Source organism: Pleurodeles waltl, chromosome 12, assembly GCF_031143425.1.
Source record: "Pleurodeles waltl isolate 20211129_DDA chromosome 12, aPleWal1.hap1.20221129, whole genome shotgun sequence".
In the NCBI taxonomy this organism is placed as follows: domain Eukaryota; kingdom Metazoa; phylum Chordata; class Amphibia; order Caudata; family Salamandridae; genus Pleurodeles; species Pleurodeles waltl.
In genome coordinates, this window is record NC_090451.1 from 88,182,608 (window position 1) to 88,205,346 (window position 22,739).

General features: G+C 48.9%; 1 protein-coding gene across 2 annotated transcripts in view; it reads right to left on the reverse strand.

Annotated features, from left to right (window-relative positions):
- Window positions 1-22,739, reverse strand: part of LOC138267797 (calcyphosin-like protein) — a 91,716-nt gene that overhangs the window by 52,225 nt on the left and 16,752 nt on the right. The gene's annotated exons all lie outside the window — the stretch shown is intronic.

Sequence of the window (22,739 nt, forward strand, 5' to 3'; positions counted from 1 at the left end):
AGGAGGCCCTCTCCCTTGCCCAGGTGGTGGCTACCCCGAGGAGCCCCCCCCTTGCCTGCCTTCACCGCTGAAGAGACCCCTTGGTCTCCCATTGATTCCTATTACAAACCCGACGCTTGTTTGCACACTGCACCCGGCCGCCCCCGCGCTGCTGAGGGTGTACTTTCTGTGTGGACTTGTGTCCCCCCCGGTGCCCTACAAAACCCCCCTGGTCTGCCCTCCGAAGACGCGGGTACTTACCTGCTGGCAGACTGGAACCGGGGCACCCCCTTCTCCATTGAAGCCTATGTGTTTTGGGCACCACTTTGAACTCTGCACCTGACCGGCCCTGAGCTGCTGGTGTGGTAACTTTGGGGTTGCTCTGAACCCCCAACGGTGGGCTACCTTGGACCCCAATTTGAACCCCGTAGGTGGTTTACTTATCTGCAAGAACTAACAATAACTTACTTCCCCTAGGAACTGTGAAAATTGCACTGTGTCCACTTTTAAAATAGCTATATGTGTTTTATGTAAAAAGTATATATGCTATTTTGATTATTCAAAGTTCCTAAAGTACTTACCTGCAATACCTTTCAAATGAGATATTACATGTAGAATTTGAACCTGTGGTTCTTAAAATAAACTAAGAAAATATATTTTTCTATACAAAAACCTATTGGCCTGGAATTGTCTCTGAGTGTGTGTTCCTCATTTATTGCCTGTGTGTATGTACAACAAATGCTTAACACTACTCCTTTGATAAGCCTGCTGCTCGACCACACTACCACAAAATAGAGCATTAATATTATCTCTTTTTGCCACTATCTTACCTCTAAGGGGAACCCTTGGACTCTGTGCATACTATTCCTTACTTTGAAATAGTGCATACAGAGCCAACTTCCTACATTGGTGGATCAGCGGTGGGGTACAAGACTTTGCATTTGCTGGACTACTCAGCCAATACCTGATCACACGACAAATTCCAAAAATTGTCATTAGAAATTGATTTTTGCAATTTGAGCTATTTTTCTAAATTCTTAAAAGTCCTGCTAGGGCCTTGTGTTAGTCCCTTTTTAGCATTTCTTTTAGAGTTTAAAAGTTTTGTGAAAGTTTGAATTAGATTCTAGAACTAGTTTTAGATTCTTAAAAAGTATTCCAACTTTTAGAAACATAGGCCCTCATTCTGCCCCTGGCGGATACAATCCGCCAGGGCCAACGGGGGCGGGAGCACCGCCGACAGGCCGGCGGTGCTCCCTTGGTCATTCTGACCGCGGCGCTTTGGCCGCGGTCAGAACGGGAGAACCGGCGGTCTCCCGCCGGTTTTCCACTGCCCCCAGGAATCCTCCAAGCCGGCGCAGCTTGCTGCGCCGGCTTGGGGATTCCGACTCCCCCTCCCGCCATCCAGTTCCTGGCGGTTCTCCCGCCGGGAACCGGATGGCGGGAGGGGGAGTCGCAGGGCCCCTGCAGTGCCCATGCCAATGGCATGGGCACTGCAGGGGCCCCCGTAAGAGGGCCCCTACAAGTATTTCACTGTCTGCTTGGCAGACAGTGAAATACGCGACGGGTGCAACAGCACCCGTCGCACCTTCCCACTCCGCCGGCTCGATTACGAGCCGGCATCCTCGTGGGAAGGGAGTTTTTCCCTGGGCTGGCGGGCGGTCTTTTGGAGACCGCCCGCCAGCCCAGGGGAAAAACTCATAATACCCTCCGCGGTCTTTTGACCGCGGAGCGGTATTATGGAGGGCTGAATTCTGGCGGGCGGCCTTCGCCGCCCGCCAGAATCAGAATGAGGGGCATAATGTCTAGTGCAGAGATGAATGTGGAGGAACTCGACCTCACACCTTACCTCCATCTTAAGATGAGGGAGCTAAGGTCACTCTGCAACCTAAAGAAAATCACAATTGGCTCAAGACCCTCCAAACTACAGCTCCAGGAGCTTTTGGCAGAGTTTGAAAAAGCCAACCCCTCTGAGGATGACAACCCAGAGGAGGATGGTAGTGACCTGGAGGAGAATTCCCACCTTCCAGTACTAACTAGGGAACCCAGGGACCCTCAATCCCTGATTCCAACTGTGATAGTCAGAGATGCTGCTTCCCTCACAGGAGGGACCAGCACCTCTGGAATCACTGAGGATATCCTCAGTGAAGAGGACCTCCTGCTAGCCAGCATGGCCAAAAGATTGGCTTTGGAAAGACAGATCCTAGCCATAGAAAGGGAAAGACGAGAGATGGGCCTAGGTCCCATCAATGGTGGCAGCAACATAAATAGGGTCAGAGATTCTCCTGACATGTTGAAAATCCCAAAAGGGATTGTAACTAAATATGAAGATGGTGATGACATCACCAAATGGTTCACAGCTTTTGAGAGGGCTTGTGCAACCAGAAAAGTAAACAGATCCACTGGGGTGCTCTCCTTTGGGAAATGTTCACTGGAAAGTGTAGGGATAGACTCCTCACACTCTCTTGAAAAGATGCAGAATCTTATGACCTCATGAAGGGAACCCTGATTGAGGGCTTTGGATTCTCCACTGAGGAGTATAGAATTAGATTCAGGGGGGCTCAAAAAACCTCGAGCCAGACCTGGGTTGATTTTGTGGACTACTCAGTGGAAACACTGGATGGTTGGATTCAAGGCAGTGGTGTAAATGATTATGATGGGCTGTACAATTTATTTGTGAAAGAACACCTATTAAGTAATTGTTCAAATGATAAACTGCTTCAGCATCTGGTAGACCTAGGACCAATTTCTCCCCAAGAATTGGGAAAGAAGGCGGACCATTGGGTCAAGACTAGGGTGACCAAGACTTCCACAGGGGGTGACCAAAAGAAAGGGGTCACAAAGCCTCCCCAGGGGAAAGGTGTTGAGACATCCAAAAACAAAAATAGTAAAGAGTCTTCTTCAGGCCCCCAAAAACCTGCACAGGAGGGTGGGCCCAGAGCCTCTTCACAAAACAATTTTGGGTACAAGGGTAAAAACTTTGATCCCAAAAAGGCCTGGTGTCGTAGCTGTAATCAGCCTGGACACCAAACTAGAGACAAGGCCTGTCCCAAGAAAAGTACCACTTCCAACTCCACTCCAGCTAACACTGGAATGGCTAGTCTCCAAGTGGGATCAACAGTGTGCCCAGAGCAAATCAGGTGTCACACTGAAGCTACATTAGTCTCTGAGGGTGGGGTGGATTTAGCCACACTGGCTGCCTGGCCTCCTAATATGCAAAAATACAGGCAGCAGCTCTTAATTAATGGGGCTAGTGTAGAAGGCCTGAGGGATACAGGTGCCAGTGTCACCATAGTGACAGAGAAACTGGTTTCCCCTGGTCAATACCTGGCTGGACAAACTTATCCAGTCACCAATGCTGACAATCAAACTAAAGTACATCCCATGGCTATGGTAACTTTAGAGTGGGGAGGGGTCAATGGCCTGAAACAGGCGGTGGTCTCCTCAAATATCCCAGTAGACTGTTTGCTTGGAAATGACCTGGAGTCCTCAGCATGGGCTGAGGTAGAACTGAAAACCCATGCAGCCATGCTGGGTATCCCTGAACTGGTGTGTGTCAAGACAAGGGCACAGTGCAAGGTTCAGGGTGAAAAAGTAGAGCTGGAGTCTGGAAAAAGGGCCCAGCCTACCAAGAGAAAAGGAAAGACAACTGGGAAACCAGCTGCAACACAACACCAAAAAGAGAACCTCTCTTCTCAGGAAGATGTTCTGCCCTCTGAGGGAACTGAGCCTATGGAGTTAGAACCTTATCAGGTTGAGCTCTTAGGCCCAGGGGGACCCTCAAGGGAGCAGTTGTGTAAGAGGCAAGAAACCTGTCCCTCTCTTGAAGGCCTTAGGCAGCAAGCAGCTGAAGAGTCCACTGGCAAGAAAACTGGAACACATAGGGTCTATTGGGAAGATGGACTCCTGTACACTGAGGCAAGAGATCCCAAACCTGGTGCCACTAGGAGAGTGGTAGTGCCTGTAAGGAAATGCCTCCTTGGCATGGTTGCCCCCTGACTTTTTGCCTTTGCTGATGCTATGTTTACAATTGAAAGTGTGCTGAGGCCTGCTAACCAGGCCCCAGCACCAGTGTTCTTTCCCTAACCTGTACTTTTGTATCCACAATTGGCAGACCCTGGCATCCAGATAAGTCCCTTGTAACTGGTACTTCTAGTACCAAGGGCCCTGATGCCAAGGAAGGTCTCTAAGGGCTGCAGCATGTCTTATGCCACCCTGGAGACCTCTCACTCAGCACAGACACACTGCTTGCCAGCTTGTGTGTGCTAGTGAGGACAAAACGAGTAAGTCGACATGGCACTCCCCTCAGGGTGCCATGCCAGCCTCTCACTGCCTATGCAGTATAGGTAAGACACCCCTCTAGCAGGCCTTACAGCCCTAAGGCAGGGTGCACTATACCATAGGTGAGGGTACCAGTGCATGAGCATGGTACCCCTACAGTGTCTAAACAAAACCTTAGACATTGTAAGTGCAGGGTAGCCATAAGAGTATATGGTCTGGGAGTCTGTCAAGCACAAACTCCACAGCACCATAATGGCTACACTGAAAACTGGGAAGTTTGGTATCAAACTTCTCAGCACAATAAATGCACACTGATGCCAGTGTACATTTTATTGTAAAATACACCACAGAGGGCACCTTAGAGGTGCCCCCTGAAACTTAACCGACTGTCTGTGTAGGCTGACTAGTTCCAGCAGCCTGCCACACCAGAGACATGTTGCTGGCCCCATGGGGAGAGTGCCTTTGTCACTCTGAGGCCAGTAACAAAGCCTGCACTGGGTGGAGATGCTAACACCTCCCCCAGGCAGGAGCTGTGACACCTGGCGGTGAGCCTCAAAGGCTCACCCCTTTGTCACAGCCCAGCAGGGCACTCCAGCTTAGTGGAGTTGCCCGCCCCCTCCGGCCACGGCCCCCACTTTTGGCGGCAAGGCTGGAGGGAACAAAGAAAGCAACAAGGAGGAGTCACTGGCCAGTCAGGACAGCCCCTAAGGTGTCCTGAGCTGAAGTGACTCTAACTTTTATAAATCCTCCATCTTGCAGATGGAGGATTCCCCCAATAGGGTTAGGATTGTGACCCCCTCCCCTTGGGAGGAGGCACAAAGAGGGTGTACCCACCCTCAGGGCTAGTAGCCATTGGCTACTAACCCCCCAGACCTAAACACGCCCTTAAATTTAGTATTTAAGGGCTACCCTGAACCCTAGAAAATTAGATTCCTGCAACTACAAGAAGAAGGACTGCCCAGCTGAAAACCCCTGCAGCGGAAGACCAGAAGACGACAACTGCCTTGGCTCCAGAAACTCACCGGCCTGTCTCCTGCCTTCCAAAGATCCTGCTCCAGCGACGCCTTCCAAAGGGACCAGCGACCTCGACATCCTCTGAGGACTGCCCCTGCTTCGAAAAGACAAGAAACTCCCGAGGACAGCGGACCTGCTCCAAGAAAAGCTGCAACTTTGTTTCCAGCAGCTTTAAAGAACCCTGCAAGCTCCCCGCAAGAAGCGTGAGACTTGCAACACTGCACCCGGCGACCCCGACTCGGCTGGTGGCGATCCAACACCTCAGGAGGGACCCCAGGACTACTCTAAGACTGTGAGTACAAAAACCTGTCCCCCCTGAGCCCCCACAGCGCCGCCTGCAGAGGGAATCCCGAGGCTTCCCCTGACCGCGACTCTTTGAATCCTAAGTCCCGACACCTGGGAGAGACCCTGCACCCGCAGCCCCCAGGACCTGAAGGACCGGACTTTCGCTGGAGGAGTGACCCCCAGGAGTCCCTCTCCCTTGACCAAGTGGAGGTTTCCCCGAGGAACCCCCCCCTTGCCTGCCTGCAGCGCTGAAGAGATCCCTAGATCTCCCATTGACTTCCATTACAAACCCGATGCTTGTTTCTACACTGCACCCGGCCGCCCCCGCGCTGCTGAGGGTGAAATTTCTGTGTGGGCTTGTGTCCCCCCCGGTGCCCTACAAAACCCCCCTGGTCTGCCCTCCGAAGACGCGGGTACTTACCTGCAAGCAGACCGGAACCGGGGCACCCCCTTCTCTCCATTCTAGCCTATGCGTTTTGGGCACCACTTTGAACTCTGCACCTGACCGGCCCTGAGCTGCTGGTGTGGTGACTTTGGGGTTGCTCTGAACCCCCAACGGTGGGCTACCTTGGACCAAGAACTAAGCCCTGTAAGTGTCTTACTTACCTGGTTAACCTAACAAATACTTACCTCCCCTAGGAACTGTGAAAATTGCACAAAAGTGTCCACTTTTAAAACAGCTATTTGTGAATAACTTGAAAAGTATACATGCAATTTTGATGATTTGAAGTTCCTAAAGTACTTACCTGCAATACCTTTCGAATGAGATATTACATGTAGAATTTGAACCTGTGGTTCTTAAAATAAACTAAGAAAATATATTTTTCTATATAAAAACCTATTGGCTGGATTTGTCTCTGAGTGTGTGTACCTCATTTATTGTCTGTGTGTATGTACAACAAATGCTTAACACTACTCCTTGGATAAGCCTACTGCTCGACCACACTACCACAAAATAGAGCATTAGTATTATCTATTTTTGCCACTATCTTACCTCTAAGGGGAACCCTTGGACTCTGTGCATACTATTCCTTACTTTGAAATAGTGCATACAGAGCCAACTTCCTACATTGGTGGATCAGCGGTGGGGTACAAGACTTTGCATTTGCTGGACTACTCAGCCAATACCTGATCACACGACAAATTCCAAAATTGTCATTAGAAATTCATTTTTGCAATTTGAAATTTTTCTAAATTCTTAAAAGTCCTGCTAGGGCCTTGTGTGTTAAGTCCCTGTTTAGCATTGTCTTTTTAGAGTTTAACAGTTTGTTAAAAGTTTGAATTAGATTCTAGAAACAGTTTTAGATTCTTTAAAAAGTATTCCAACTCTTAGCAGAATAATGTCTGATACAGAGATGCAGGTGGTGGAACTCGACACCACACCTTACCTCCATCTTAAGATGAGGGAGCTAAGATCTCTCTGTAATATAAAGAAAATAACCATTGGCTCCAGACCTACCAAAATTCAGCTCCAGGAGCTGTTGGCAGAGTTTGAAAAAGCCAACCCCTCTGATGATGACCTCACAGAGGAAGAAATTAGTGACTTGGAGGCCAATGTCCCTCCTCCAGTCCTAAATAGGGAGAACAGGACCCCTCAAGTCCTGTCTCCAACTGTGTTAGTCAGAAATAGTGAGTCCCTCACAGGAGGGTCCCACATTTCTGAAATCACTGAGGATGCTCTCAGTGAAGATGACCTCCTGTTAGCCAGGATGGCCAAAAGATTGGCTTTAGAGAGACAGCTCCTCGCCATAGAAAGGGAAAGACAAGAGATGGGCCTAGGACCCATCAATGGTGGCAGCAATATAAATAGGGTCAGAGATTCTCCTGACATGTTAAAAATCCCCAAAGGGATTGTGACAAAATTTGAAGATGGTGATGACATCACCAAGTGGTTCACAGCTTTTGAGAGGGCTTGTGTAACCAGAAAAGTGAACAGATCTCACTGGGGTGCTCTCCTTTGGGAAATGTTCACTGGAAAGTGTAGGGATAGACTCCTCACACTCTCTGGAAAAGATGCAGAATCTTATGACCTCATGAAGGGTACCCTGATTGAGGGCTTTGGATTCTCCACTGAGGAGTACAGGATTAGGTTCAGGGGGGCTCAAAAATCCTCGAGCCAGACCTGGGTTGACTTTGTAGACTACTCAGTGAAAACACTAGATGGTTGGATTCAAGGCAGTGGTGTAAGTAATTATGATGGGCTGTACAATTTATTTGTGAAGGAACACCTATTGAGTAATTGTTTCAATGATAAACTGCATCAGCATCTGGTAGACCTAGGACCAATTTCTCCCCAAGAATTGGGAAAGAAGGCGGACCATTGGGTCAAGACAAGGGTGTCCAAGACTTCAACAGGGGGTGACCAAAAGAAAGGGGTCACAAAGAATCCCCAGGGGAAGGGTGATGAGACAACCAAAACTAAAAATAGTAAAGAGTCTTCTACAGGCCCCCAAAAACCTGCACAGGAGGGTGGGCCCAGAGCCTCTTCACAAAACAATGGGTACAAGGGTAAAAACTTTGATCCCAAAAAGGCCTGGTGTCATAGCTGTAAACAGCATGGACACCAAACTGGAGACAAGGCCTGTCCCAAGAAAGGTTCCACTCCAAACTCCCATCCAGGTAACACTGGTATGGCTAGTCTCCAAGTGGGATCAACAGTGTGCCCAGAGCAAATCAGGGTCCACACTGAAGCTACTCTAGTTTCTGAGGGTGGGGTGGATTTAGCCACACTAGCTGTCTGGCCGCCTAACATGCAAAAATACAGACAGCAACTCTTAATTAATGGGACTAGAATAGAGGGCCTGAGGGATACAGGTGCCAGTGTCACCATGGTGACAGAGAAACTGGTTTCCCCTGGCCAATACCTGACTGGAAAAACTTACACAGTCACCAACGCTGACAATCAGAGAAAAGTACATCCCATGGCAATGGTTACTTTAGAATGGGGAGGGGTCAATGGCCTGAAACAGGTGGTGGTCTCCTCAAATATCCCAGTGGACTGTCTGCTTGGAAATGACCTGGAGTCCTCAGCATGGGCTGAGGTAGAACTAAAAACCCATGCAGCAATGCTGGGTATCCCTGAACTGGTGTGTGTAAAAACAAGAGCACAATGCAAGGCACAGGGTGAACAAGTAGAGCTGGAGTCTGGAAGAATGGCCCAGCCTACCAAGAGAACAGGAAAGTCAGTTGGGAAACCAACTGCAACACAGCAAAAGAAAGGGAACCTCTCTTCTCAGGAAGAAGTTCTGCCCTCTGAGGGAACTGAGCCTTTGGAGCTTGAACCTTACCAGGTTGAGCTCTTAGGCCCAGGGGGACCCTCAAGGGAGGAGCTGTGTAAGGGACAAGAAACCTGTCCCTCTCTTGAAGGCCTTAGGCAGCAAGCTGCTGAAGAGTCCAAAGGCAAGAAAAGTGGAACACATAGGGTCTATTGGGAAGATGGACTCCTGTACACTGAGGCCAGAGACCCCAAACCTGGTGCCACCAGGAGAGTGGTAGTGCCTCAGCTGTTCAGGAAGTTCATCCTAACATTGGCCCATGACATTCCCCTTGCTGGACATTTGGGACAAACCAAGACGTGGGAGAGGTTAGTCAACCACTTCTACTGGCCCAATATGTCCAACATGGTTAAGGAGTTTTGCCTCTCCTGCCCCACCTGTCAAGCCAGTGGTAAGACAGGTGGGCATCCAAAGGCCCCCCTCATTCCACTTCCAGTGGTGGGGGTTCCCTTTGAAAGAGTGGGTGTGGACATAGTTGGTCCACTAGAACCTCCCACAGCCTCAGGAAATATGTATATCCTGGTAGTAGTGGATCATGCTACCAGGTATCCTGAAGCTATTCCCCTTAGGTCGACTACTGCCCCTGCAGTAGCCAAGGCCCTCATTGGTATCTTTACCAGAGTGGGTTTCCCTAAGGAGGTGGTGTCTGACAGAGGTACCAACTTCATGTCAGCATACCTAAAGCACATGTGGAATGAGTGTGGAGTGACTTATAAATTCACTACACCATACCATCCACAAACTAATGGCTTGGTTGAGAGATTCAACAAGACATTAAAAGGCATGATCATGGGGCTCCCAGAAAAACTCAAAAGGAGATGGGATGTCCTCTTGCCATGTCTGCTTTTCGCTTACAGAGAGGTGCCACAGAAGGGAGTAGGATTCTCACCCTTTGAACTTCTGTTTGGTCATCCTGTAAGGGGACCACTTGCCCTTGTTAAAGAAGGCTGGGAGAGACCTCTCCATGAGCCTAAACAGGACATAGTGGACTATGTACTTGGCCTTCGCTCTAGAATGGCAGAGTAAATGGAAAAGGCAACCAAAAACCTTGAGGCCAGCCAACAGCTCCAGAAGTTTTGGTATGACCAAAAGGCTGCACTGGTTGAGTTCCAACCAGGGCAGAAAGTCTGGGTTCTGGAGCCTGTGGCTCCCAGGGCACTCCAGGACAAATGGAGTGGCCCTTACCCAGTGCTAGAAAGGAAGAGTCAGGTCACCTACCTGGTGGACCTGGGCACAAGCAGGAGCCCCAAGAGGGTGATCCATGTAAACCGCCTTAAACTCTTCCATGACAGGGCTGATGTGAATCTGTTGATGGTAACAGATGAGGATCAGGAGGCAGAGAGTGAACCTCTCCCTGATCTTCTGTCATCAGACCCAAAAGATGGCACAGTAGATGGAGTGATCTACTCAGACACCCTCTCTGGCCAACAGCAAGCTGATTGTAGGAGAGTCCTACAACAGTTTCCTGAACTCTTCTCCTTAACCCCTGGTCAGACACACCTGTGTACCCATGATGTGGACACAGGAGACAGCATGCCTGTCAAAAACAAAATCTTTAGACAGTCTGACCATGTTAAGGAAAGCATCAAGGTGGAAGTCCACAAGATGCTGGAATTGGGAGTAATTGAGCGCTCTGACAGCCCCTGGGCTAGCCCAGTGGTCTTAGTCCCCAAACCTCACACCAAAGATGGAAAGAAAGAGATGAGGTTTTGTGTGGACTACAGAGGGCTCAATTCTGTCACCAAGACAGATGCTCATCCAATTCCAAGAGCTGATGAGCTCATAGATAAATTAGGTGCTGCCAAATTCTTAAGTACCTTTGACTTGACAGCAGGGTACTGGCAAATAAAAATGGCACCTGGAGCAAAAGAGAAAACAGCATTCTCCACACCTGATGGGCATTATCAGTTTACTGTTATGCCCTTTGGTTTAAAGAATGCCCCTGCCACCTTCCAAAGGTTGGTGAATCAAGTCCTTGCTGGCTTGGAGTCCTTTAGCACAGCTTATCTTGATGATATTGCTGTCTTTAGCTCCACCTGGCAGGATCACCTGGTCCACCTGAAGAAGGTTTTGAAGGCTCTGCAATCTGCAGGCCTCTCTATCAAGGCATCCAAATGCCAGATAGGACAGGGAACTGTGGTTTACTTGGGCCACCTTGTAGGTGGAGGCCAAGTTCAGCCACCCCAACCCAAGATCCAGACTATTCTGGACTGGGTAGCTCCAAAAACCCAGACTCAAGTCAGGGCATTCCTTGGCTTGACTGGGTACTACAGGAGGTTTGTGAAGGGATATGGATCCATTGTGACATCCCTCACTGAACTCACCTCCAAGAAAATGCCCAAGAAAGTGAACTGGACTGTGGAATGCCAACAGGCCTTTGACACCCTGAAACAAGCAATGTGCTCAGCACCAGTTCTAAAAGCTCCAGATTATTCTAAGCAGTTCATTGTGCAGACTGATGCCTCTGAACATGGGATAGGGGCAGTTTTGTCCCAAACAAATGATGATGGCCTTGACCAGCCTGTTGCTTTCATTAGCAGGAGGTTACTCCCCAGGGAGCAGCGTTGGAGTGCCATTGAGAGGGAGGCCTTTGCTGTGGTTTGGTCCCTGAAGAAGCTGAGACCATACCTCTTTGGGACTCACTTCCTAGTTCAAACTGACCACAGACCTCTCAAATGGCTGATGCAAATGAAAGGTGAAAATCCTAAACTGTTGAGGTGGTCCATCTCCCTACAGGGAATGGACTTTATAGTGGAACACAGACCTGGGACTGCCCATGCCAATGCAGATGGCCTTTCCAGGTTCTTCCACTTAGAAAATGAAGACTCTCTTGGGAAAGGTTAGTCTCATCCTCTTTCGTTTGGGGGGGGGGGTTGTGTAAGGAAATGCCTCCTTGGCATGGTTGCCCCCTGACTTTTTGCCTTTGCTGATGCTATGTTTACAATTGAAAGTGTGCTGAGGCCTGCTAACCAGGCCCCAGCACCAGTGTTCTTTCCCTAACCTGTACTTTTGTATCCACAATTGGCAGACCCTGGCATCCAGATAAGTCCCTTGTAACTGGTACTTCTAGTACCAAGGGCCCTGATGCCAAGGAAGGTCTCTAAGGGCTGCAGCATGTCTTATGCCACCCTGGAGACCTCTCACTCAGCACAGACACACTGCTTGCCAGCTTGTGTGTGCTAGTGAGGACAAAACGAGTAAGTCGACCTGGCACTCCCCTCAGGGTGCCATGCCAGCCTCTCACTGCCTATGCAGTATAGGTAAGACACCCCTCTAGCAGGCCTTACAGCCCTAAGGCAGGGTGCACTATACCATAGGTGAGGGTACCAGTGCATGAGCATGGTACCCCTACAGTGTCTAAACAAAACCTTAGACATTGTAAGTGCAGGGTAGCCATAAGAGTATATGGTCTGGGAGTCTGTCAAGCACAAACTCCACAGCACCATAATGGCTACACTGAAAACTGGGAAGTTTGGTATCAAACTTCTCAGCACAATAAATGCACACTGATGCCAGTGTACATTTTATTGTAAAATACACCACAGAGGGCACCTTAGAGGTGCCCCCTGAAACTTAACCGACTGTCTGTGTAGGCTGACTAGTTCCAGCAGCCTGCCACACCAGAGACATGTTGCTGGCCCCATGGGGAGAGTGCCTTTGTCACTCTGAGGCCAGTAACAAAGCCTGCACTGGGTGGAGATGCTAACACCTCCCCCAGGCAGGAGCTGTGACACCTGGCGGTGAGCCTCAAAGGCTCACCCCTTTGTCACAGCCCAGCAGGGCACTCCAGCTTAGTGGAGTTGCCCGCCCCCTCCGGCCACGGCCCCCACTTTTGGCGGCAAGGCTGGAGGGAACAAAGAAAGCAACAAGGAGGAGTCACTGGCCAGTCAGGACAGCCCCTAAGGTGTCCTGAGCTGAAGTGACTCTAACTTTTAGAAATCCTCCATCTTGCAGATGGAGGATTCCCCCAATAGGGTTAGGATTGTGACCCCCTCCCCTTGGGAGGAGGCACAAAGAGGGTGTACCCACCCTCAGGGCTAGTAGTCATTGGCTACTAACCCCCCAGACCTAAACACGCCCTTAAATTTAGTATTTAAGGGCTACCCTGAACCCTAGAAAATTAGATTCCTGCAACTACAAGAAGAAGGACTGCCCAGCTGAAAACCCCTGCAGCGGAAGACCAGAAGACGACAACTGCCTTGGCTCCAGAAACTCACCGGCCTGTCTCCTGCCTTCCAAAGATCCTGCTCCAGCGACACCTTCCAAAGGGACCAGCGACCTCGACATCCTCTGAGGACTGCCCCTGCTTCGAAAAGACAAGAAACTCCCGAGGACAGCGGACCTGCTCCAAGAAAAGCTGCAACTTTGTTTCCAGCAGCTTTAAAGAACCCTGCAAGCTCCCCGCAAGAAGCGTGAGACTTGCAACACTGCACCCGGCGACCCCGACTCGGCTGGTGGCGATCCAACACCTCAGGAGGGACCCCAGGACTACTCTAAGACTGTGAGTACAAAAACCTGTCCCCCCTGAGCCCCCACAGCGCCGCCTGCAGAGGGAATCCCGAGGCTTCCCCTGACCGCGACTCTTTGAATCCTAAGTCCCGACACCTGGGAGAGACCCTGCACCCGCAGCCCCCAGGACCTGAAGGACCGGACTTTCGCTGGAGGAGTGACCCCCAGGAGTCCCTCTCCCTTGACCAAGTGGAGGTTTCCCCGAGGAACCCCCCCCTTGCCTGCCTGCAGCGCTGAAGAGATCCCTAGATCTCCCATTGACTTCCATTACAAACCCGACGCTTGTTTCTACACTGCACCCGGCCGCCCCCGCGCTGCTGAGGGTGAAATTTCTGTGTGGGCTTGTGTCCCCCCCGGTGCCCTATAAAACCCCCCTGGTCTGCCCTCCGAAGACGCGGGTACTTACCTGCAAGCAGACCGGAACCGGGGCACCCCCTTCTCTCCATTCTAGCCTATGCGTTTTGGGCACCACTTTGAACTCTGCACCTGACCGGCCCTGAGCTGCTGGTGTGGTGACTTTGGGGTTGCTCTGAACCCCCAACGGTGGGCTACCTTGGACCAAGAACTAAGCCCTGTAAGTGTCTTACTTACCTGGTTAACCTAACAAATACTTACCTCCCCTAGGAACTGTGAAAATTGCACTAAGTGTCCACTTTTAAAACAGCTATTTGTGAATAACTTGAAAAGTATACATGCAATTTTGATGATTTGAAGTTCCTAAAGTACTTACCTGCAATACCTTTGGAATGAGATATTACATGTAGAATTTGAACCTGTGGTTCTTAAAATCAACTAAGAAAAGATATTTTTCTATATAAAAACCTATTGGCTGGATTTGTCTCTGAGTGTGTGTACCTCATTTATTGTCTATGTGTATGTACAACAAATGCTTAACACTACTCCTTGGATAAGCCTACTGCTCGACCACACTACCACAAAATAGAGCATTAGTATTATCTATTTTTGCCACTATCTTACCTCTAAGGGGAACCCTTGGACTCTGTGCATACTATTCCTTACTTTGAAATAGTGCATACAGAGCCAACTTCCTACAGTGCCTCAGGAGTTCAGAGAGTTCATACTGACCTTAGCCCATGATATTCCCCTTGCTGGGCATTTGGGACAAACCAAGACGTGGGAGAGACTAGTCAACCACTTCTATTGGCCCAACATGTCCCAGAAAGTTAAGGAGTTTTGTGTCTCCTGTACCACCTGTCAAGCCAGTGGTAAGACAGGTGGACATCCAAAGGCCCCCCTCATTCCACTTCCAGTGGTGGGGGTCCCCTTTGAAAGAGTGGGTGTGGACATAGTGGGTCCACTTGAACCTCCCACAGCCTCAGGAAATATGTACATACTAGTAGTAGTGGATCATGCTACTAGGTATCCTGAAGCTATTCCCCTTAGGTCGACTACTGCCCCTGCAGTAGCCAAGGCCCTCATTGGTATCTTTACCAGAGTGGGCTTCCCTAAGGAGGTGGTCTCTGACAGAGGTACCAACTTCATGTCAGCATACCTGAAACACATGTGGAATGAGTGTGGAGTGACTTATAAATTCACTACACCCTATCATCCACAAACTAATGGCCTTGTTGAGAGATTCAACAAGACATTAAAAGGCATGATCATGGGGCTCCCAGAAAAACTCAAAAGGAGATGGGATGTCCTCTTGCCATGTCTGCTTTTCGCTTACAGAGAGGTGCCTCAGAGTAGGGTTCTCACCCTTTGAACTTCTGTTTGGCCACCCTGTAAGGGGACCACTAGCTCTTGTGAAAGAAGGCTGGGAGAGACCTCTTCATGAGCCTAAACAAGACATAGTGGACTATGTACTTGGCCTTCGTTCAAGGATGGCAGAATACATGGAAAAGGCAAATAAAAACCTTGAGGCCAGCCAACAGCTCCAGAAGTTTTGGTATGACCAAAAGGCTGCACTGGTTGAATTTCAACCAGGGCAGAAAGTCTGGGTTCTGGAGCCTGTGGCTCCCAGAGCACTTCAGGGCAGATGGAGTGGCCCTTACCCAGTGCTAGAGAAGAAGAGTCAGGTCACCTACCTGGTGGACCTGGGCACTAGCAGGAGCCCCAAGAGGGTGATCCATGTGAACCGCCTTAAGCTCTTCAATGACAGGGCTGATGTGAATCTGTTGATGTTAACAGATGAGGATCAGGAAGCTGAGAGTGAACCTCTCCCTGATCTTCTCTCATCAAACCCTAAAGATGGTTCAGTAGATGGAGTGATCTATTCAGACACCCTCTCTGGCCAACAGCAATCTGACTGCAGGAAGGTCCTGCAACAGTTTGCAGAGCTCTTTTCCCTAACCCCTGGTCAGACACACCTGTGTACCCATGATGTGGACACAGGAGACAGCATGCCTGTCAAAAACAAAATTTTCAGACAGTCTGAACAAGTTAAGGAAAGCATCAAGGTGGAAGTCCACAAGATGCTGGAATTGGGAGTAATTGAGCACTCTGACAGCCCCTGGGCTAGCCCAGTGGTCTTAGTCCCCAAACCTCACACCAAAGATGGAAAGAGAGAGATGAGGTTTTGTGTGGACTACAGAGGACTTAATTCTGTCACCAAGACAGATGCCCATCCCATTCCTAGGGCTGACGAACTGATTGACAAATTAGGTGCTGCCAAATTCTTAAGTACCTTTGACTTAACAGCAGGGTACTGGCAAATCAAAATGGCACCCGGAGCAAAAGAAAATACAGCATTCTCCACACCTGATGGGCATTATCAGTTTACTGTTATGCCCTTTGGTTTAAAGAATGCCCCTGCCACCTTCCAAAGGTTGGTGAATCAAGTCCTTGCTGGTTTGGAGTCCTTTAGTGCAGCTTATCTTGATGATATTGCTGTCTTTAGCTCCAGCTGGCAGGATCACCTGGTCCACCTGAAGGTGGTTTTGAAGGCTCTGCAATCAGCAGGCCTCTCTATCAAGGCATCCAAATGCCAGATAGGGCAGGGAACTGTGGTTTACTTGGGACACCTTGTAGGTGGAGGCCAAGTTCAGCCACTCCAGCCTAAGATCCAGACTATTCTGGACTGGGCAGCTCCAAAAACCCAGACTCAAGTCAGGGCATTCCTTGGCTTGACTGGGTATTACAGGAGGTTTGTGAAGGGATATGGATCCATAGTGACAGCCCTCACAGAACTTACCTCCAAGAAAATGCCCAAGAAGGTAAACTGGACTGTAGAATGCCAACAGGCCTTTGGCACCCTGAAACAAGCAATGTGCACATCACCAGTTCTAAAAGCTCCAGATTACTCCAAGCAGTTCATTGTGCAGACAGATGCCTCTGAACATGGGATAGGGGCAGTTTTGTCCCAAACAAATGATAATGGCCTTGACCAGCCTGTTGCTTTCATTAGCAGGAGGTTACTCCCCAGGGAGCAGCGTTGGAGTGCCATTGAGAGGGAGGCCTTTGCTGTGGTTTGGTCCCTGAAGAAGCTGAGACCATACCTCTTTGGTACTCACTTTGTCGTTCAAACTGACCATAGACCTCTCAGATGGCTGATGCAAATGAAAGGTGAAAATCCCAAACTGTTGAGGTAGTCCATCTCCCTACAGGGAATGGACTTTATAGTGGAACGCAGACCTGGGACTGCCCATGCCAATGCAGATGGCCTTTCCAGGTTCTTCCACTTAGAAAATGAAGACTCTCTTGGGAAAGGTTAGTCTCATCCTCTTTCGTTTGGGGGGGTTGTGTAAGGAAATGCCTCCTTGGCATGGTTACCCCCTGATTTTTTGCCTTTGCTGATGCTATGTTTTGAATTGAAAGTGTGCTGAGGCCTGCTAACCAGGCCCCAGCACCAGTGTTCTTTCCCTAACCTGTACTTTTGTTTTCACAATTGGCACACCCTTGCATCCAGGTAAGTCCCTTGTAACTGGTACCCCTTGTACCAAGGGCCCTGATGCCAGGGAAGGTCTCTAAGGGCTGCAGCATATCTTATGCCACCCTGGGGACCCCTCACTCAGCACAGACACACTGCTTGCCAGCTTGTGTGTGCTGGTGAGGACAAAACGAGTAAGTCGACATGGCACTCCCCTCAAGGTGCCATGCCAACCTCACACTGCCTATGCAGTATAGATAAGTCACCCCTCTAGCAGGCCTTACAGCCCTAAGGCAGGGTGCACTATACCATAGGTGATGGCACCAGTGCATGAGCACTGTGCCCCTACAGTGTCTAAGCAAAACCTTAGACATTGTAAGTGCAGGGTAGCCATAAGAGTATATGGTCTGGGAGTCTGTCAAACACGGACTCCACAGCACCATAATGGCTACACTGAAAACTGGGAAGTTTGGTATCAAACTTCTCAGCACAATAAATGCACACTGATGCCAGTGTACATTTTATTGTAAAATACACCCCAGAGGGCACCTTAGAGGTGCCCCCTGAAACCTTAACCAACAACCCGTGTAGGCTGACTGGTTTTAGCAGCCTGCCACACTCAAGACATGTTGCTGGCCACATGGGGAGAGTGCCTTTGTCACTCTGTGGCTAGTAACAAAGCCTGCACTGGGTGGAGATGCTATCACCTCCCCCAGGCAGGAGCTGTAACACCTGGCGGTGAGCCTCAAAGGCTCACCCCCTTTGTTCCAGCACCACAGGGCACTCCAGCTAGTGGAGTTGCCCGCCCCCTCCGGCCACGGCCCCACATTTTGCGGCAAGGCCGGAGGAAATAATGAGAATAACAAGGAGGAGTCACTGGCCAGTCAGGACAGCCCCTAAGGTGTCCTGAGCTGAAGTAACTCTAACTTTTAGAAATCCTCCATCTTGCAGATGGAGGATTCCCCCAATAGGGATAGGAATGTGACCCCCTCCCCTTGGGAGGAGGCACAAAGAGGGTGTACCCACCCTCAGGGCTAGTAGCCATTGGCTACTAACCCCCCAGACCTAAACACGCCCTTAAATTTAGTATTTAAGGGCTCCCCTGAACCTAGGAACTCAGATTCCTGCAACCTAAGAAGAAGAGGACTGCTGAGCTGAAAAACCCTGCAGAGAAGACAGAGACACCAACTGCCTTGGCCCCAGCTCTACCGGTCTGTCTCCCCCCTTCGGAAGAAAACTGCTCCAGCGACGCTTTCCCCAGGACCAGCGACCTCTGAATCCTCAGAGGACTGCCCTGCTCAAAAAGGACCAAGAAACTCCCGTGAACAGCGGCCCTGTTCAACAAAGACTGCAACTTTGTTTCCAGAGGAGCAACTTTAAAGACCCCTGCAATTCCCGCCAGAAGCGTGAGACTTGCAACACTGCACCCGGCGACCCCGACTCGACTGGTGAAGAAACAACGCTACAGGGAGGACCCCCAGGCGACTCCAAGACTGTGAGTAACCAAAGTTGTCCCCCCTGAGCCCCCACAGCGACGCCTGCAGAGGGAATCCCGAGGCTCCCCCTGACCGCGTCTGCCTGACTCTAAGATCCCAACGGCTGGAAAAGACCCTGCACCCGCAGCCCCCAGGACCTGAAGGATCGGAACTCCAGTGCAGGAGTGACCCCCAGGAGGCCCTCTCCCTTGCCCAGGTGGTGGCTACCCCAAGGAGCCCCCCCCCCTTGCCTGCCTGCACCGCTGAAGAGACCCCTTGGTCTCCCATTGATTCCTATTACAAACCCGACGCTTGTTTGCACACTGCACCCGGCCGCCCCCGCGCTGCTGAGGGTGTACTTTCTGTGTGGACTTGTGTCCCCCCCGGTGCCCTACAAAACCCCCCTGGTCTGCCCTCCGAAGACGCGGGTACTTACCTGCTGGCAGACTGGAACCGGGGCACCCCCTTCTCCATTGAAGCCTATGTGTTTTGGGCACCACTTTGAACTCTGCACCTGACCGGCCCTGAGCTGCTGGTGTGGTAACTTTGGGGTTGCTCTGAAACCCCAACGGTGGGCTACCTGGGACCCCAATTTGAACCCGGTAGGTGGTTTACTTATCTGCAAGAACTAACAATAACTTACCTCCCCTAGGAACTGTGAAAATTGCACTGTGTCCACTTTTAAAATAGCTATATGTGTTTTATGTAAAAAGTATATATGCTATTGTGATTATTCAAAGTTCCTAAAGTACTTACCTGCAATACCTTTCAAATGAGATATTACATGTAGAATTTGAACCTGTGGTTCTTAAAATAAACTAAGAAAATATATTTTTCTATACAAAAACCTATTGGCCTGGAATTGTCTCTGAGTGTGTGTTCCTCATTTATTGCCTGTATGTATGTACAACAAATGCTTAACACTACTCCTTTGATAAGCCTACTGCTCGACCACACTACCACAAAATAGAGCATTAGTATTATCTCTTTTTGCCACTATCTTACCTCTTAGGGGAACCCTTGGACTCTGTGCATACTATTCCTTACTTTGAAATAGTGCATACAGAGCCAACTTCCTACACAATGTGTAAAGCATTTAAAATAATGAAGTGAAACCACAACACAGGAAGAATCCCACGCCAATTTAGACAAACAGAGTAAAATGTAATTATTTTGGTTTATTTGTCACGGAAATGTCAAAAATCCCATCAGTAGAACCGGAGATATGCAAATTCAAAGACTTAAGTTAAGTATAGCATCTAAAAGCACAAAGCACCACTCGTGGCTATCTGGTCACACAAGAGACAAGGTGAAAAAGTCACAAGTTCAGGCTGACCACAATTGAACATTAGCCGGATACAGGGACTAGGTTAGTCCTGCTGAAAATTTTCTTTCTAAAGTCCAGCGCAAAGAGTTCCATTCGTGGTGGAGGAGGCTGTGAGGAGCAGGGAGAGTGTGGTGTATGGTTATCACTGTAGCGTGAAGAGCAAGGGGAGAGTTGAAAATGGTCTTCTCTGTTTTGTGCGAACAGCAGGCTAGGCGTTGTAGACAGTCGTCATTGTAGCCCAAAGATCCTGTTGGAAGTCACGGACAGTCGTTGCTGGAGATTTGTATTGGCAGTCACTGCAGGCTGTCAATGCTGTAGCATGAAGTGCTTAACCAGTCCTTGCTGACAATCACTGTAGCACCAAGAGTCAGGGGGTCACCGGTGTTTCGTGTTGTGCGTTGACGGTAGCTGCAAGATCTTGGTGCAACAGGCCAATTTGCAGTTGCAAAGAGCCTAAAACTACAGGATTTCTTCTTTTTTCAAGGAGGAGCTAAACTGACGGCACACAAGGACCTGGGAGGCACTTCTTGGGGATCAGGAACTCACTCCAGCAAAGGCCATCAGGGCTCACACAGGTCCATTAGCAGCAGGTCAGCTGGGCAGTTCCAGAGAGACCTTTGGTGTTGTTGTGTTCCTGTAGCTCAGAGCAGGCGGTCGGTCTGCTGACCCCTTGAGTTAGGTCAGCCTGGATGAAAGGTGCAGGTCCAATCTTCTCAGCAAGCAGAGCAGACCTCAAGCAGCAGGGTTTACCAGGAGGGTGTTTTCTTGTTTAGTATCCACAGGTTCATGAATCTACTGAAAAGTGTCTCTAAGGGTCCCTTTTTTTATACCTGGGGCCCACTTTGAAGTGGGGAAGCTTCTGGAAATTCCCTTTACAGAAGTGTCTGGAATTTCCTGTTAGTGTGAAGTCCTTTGTGGGTGTGCTGAGCAAGCTCCATTGAAGTGCAAGTGTGGTAGATGACGGTTTAGCCCCTCATCCTGCCAGAGATAATTCATCCTGCCAACACCTAGTACCCCTTAATGATAGTGTCTGGGAGGAATATGCAAAGGCTCACTGCTAACTACACCTAGTCATATGACCCAGGAACAGACTGCAGCACCAAATAGTTAGTACATGAACTTAAAATCTGACATTATGATCAAAGAGGGTTTTAAATTATGATTTCTCAGACACCAAACATGAGTTTCCTACTTGCTCCCAATCACGGTTATCACTTAGTAAATGTTAATAAGGTGATCCTTCCTATGTTATCAGCCTTGCAATAGCGAAACAAATAATTTGGGAGTTTTTCACTACCAAGGTGTGTAAAACTTAAAAGTGCATGTCGGGCTTTTTAAAACCAATGCACTGTGCCCTATGGGCTGTTTAGAGCCTAACGTAAGACGTATATGTATTAAAAAGAAAGGTTTAGGCCTGGCCAGGGGTTTATTTGTCTGCTCAAAATGGTAGTGTAAACATGCATACACAAGCTGCAATTTCATTTACAGGCCCGGGTATCTATAGTACAACTTTATTAGGGGCTTAAAAGTAAATTAAATGTGTGATTTGGGTGTAAGCCAATTTCACCATGTTTAAAGAAGTGAGCACAAGCACTTTTAGCACTTGCAACGCTAACAAAAACTAATTCAGCAAAACAGGAGGAGAGAACGCAAAATGTTTGGGGAGGGAGGGGACCTGACAGATCTAACAAAAAGCTAGGCTCCTTTTAATTATCCAAAATCGTAACATATCCCAGGACCAAGTGTTTCATCCTCTTGTGAAAAGAGCAGTGGGTGCGGGCAAAATGTCTTGGCAGATTCTGTAACGGCTCAGTATAAATAAACTCCACACTGATGAACACTACACCACCTTAATAGACTTCTTGAACTTGCTTATAATTTTCCCTGCCTCCATTTAACTTTCAAAATATTCACACTCAGAAAGAAGAGCAAATAAGTCTTTGGATTGCTGCCATTTGGAAGCCAAACTTAATTTGCACAGCTGCCAAGTTACAACAACCCTTCTGCCCTACAACCACACCCACCACAAACACACACAATACACCTTGATGAAATACAAAGCAAGACATTAGCCCTCTCTCTGAACTTCCGCATCACACCACATTGTTCCGAAGACAAGATGTGCCTTGATACTGCGTCAGCTCCACGGCTGGATAAAGGTATTCTCTTTGAACTTGTTCCTCTGATGTTTGTTTTTCAAAGTTATTTTTTCGGTCTTAAAGAGCATAGCTCCAAAAATAATAAATGGATCTAAACACTGAGGCAAATAGTGCATTTCAATTGATAAGTTCTTCCTGCAGACCTATATTGCTATAAGTAAGCCCTTCAGAACTGTGTAGTTATTTAATCATTTCCACAAACTAAATATTACACTCTAAAGAAAGCACTACAAATATACAGAAATCAAATTCTAATCTAGCAACAAAAAGCCTTTGCCTACATATGTGCAATGTAGTCTATCGCCTCATAAGGAGAGCAATGCTACAAACATTGTGTGGTTATTCGTCTGGACTATCTGCTAGCTTAATATAACATGTATTTTGTGTGTACACATTCACTACACTGGGCGACTATGAAAATTAAATATCAGTGTGTAGGGGTGATTTGTGGTTCATTAGTGTAATTTTGTGCTCTAAGAGATGATGCCCCTAACTAATTTAATTTATTAGGCCTTACAAAGCAGACCTTCATCCCAACTGCACAGCCAAACCTGCCCAAAACTCTTGAGTGGTTATTTAGAGGGTCTCGCCTCAGGAATTCTGAAGCAA